Source organism: Phalaenopsis equestris, unplaced genomic scaffold (assembly GCF_001263595.1).
Source record: "Phalaenopsis equestris unplaced genomic scaffold, ASM126359v1 Scaffold000428, whole genome shotgun sequence".
Lineage (NCBI taxonomy): Eukaryota > Viridiplantae > Streptophyta > Magnoliopsida > Asparagales > Orchidaceae > Phalaenopsis > Phalaenopsis equestris.
The window spans coordinates 3,596,819-3,597,721 of NW_018164869.1; positions in this window are offsets into that span (position 1 = coordinate 3,596,819).

A 903-nucleotide genomic window follows, 5' to 3' on the forward strand; every position below is an offset into this window, starting at 1 on the left:
ATATATATATATATATCAACTTATCTATGCATAAAAATATATTTTACTTTTAAAAAAATTAGAATAATAATATTTTTTGTTGTAATATGAACAGGACAGTGAATTTTGCTCGAAGTTCACTAATCACTCGAAAATAGAATAAATCTGATACTTTGGCTTAATTTTTTTCGAGCCAATTTTAAGTCATAAATAGATCGACTCGTAGTATTTTTTATGTATCAAATATATATATTTATAATGCTAAGTAAACTTAAACAAAACGATTCACAAGCCAACTCGGAGCCGATTTCAAGATGTAATGGACCCAAATAACTCAATTTGAGCCAATCATTTTCAATTTTAAGCTTAATCAAGCTTAGTCCGAGCTGAAGCACATTAAAAAAAAAAACAAAAACAAAAACTCCATCTAAGCCAGCTTTTTTCAAATTTGAGCCGACTCGAGCTCGATTCAACTTCAAGCCTGCTTGGCTCGAAATCAAATATAACGAGCCGCTGGTCAGTTCCGAATCGGGTCGAAACCGGTTGGCTAATATGAAAATTTTAGATGGCATGACTATAAAAAATAAAGTTCTTAGGTTAGATAGGTAAATAAGCAGTCAAATGGGGGATTCATAAGTAAATGTTATATTTTTTAATTAATTAATAAAATATATTAATAAAAGAAAAAAAATTAAAAAAAAATAAATAAATGGGAAAAAACCGACAGAGAGGGAGGAGTGATGGGATGGAACATGGGAGAATTTGAAAGGGCATAGAATGACGTGACGTTTTAAACCCCTCGCAACCTCCTCTTTGTCTCCCCCCAACTCCCAATGCCTCCCTTTCATTTAAGTCCTCAACACATTTAGCCCTGACCATTGACACAAATATATATATATATATATATATATATATATATATATA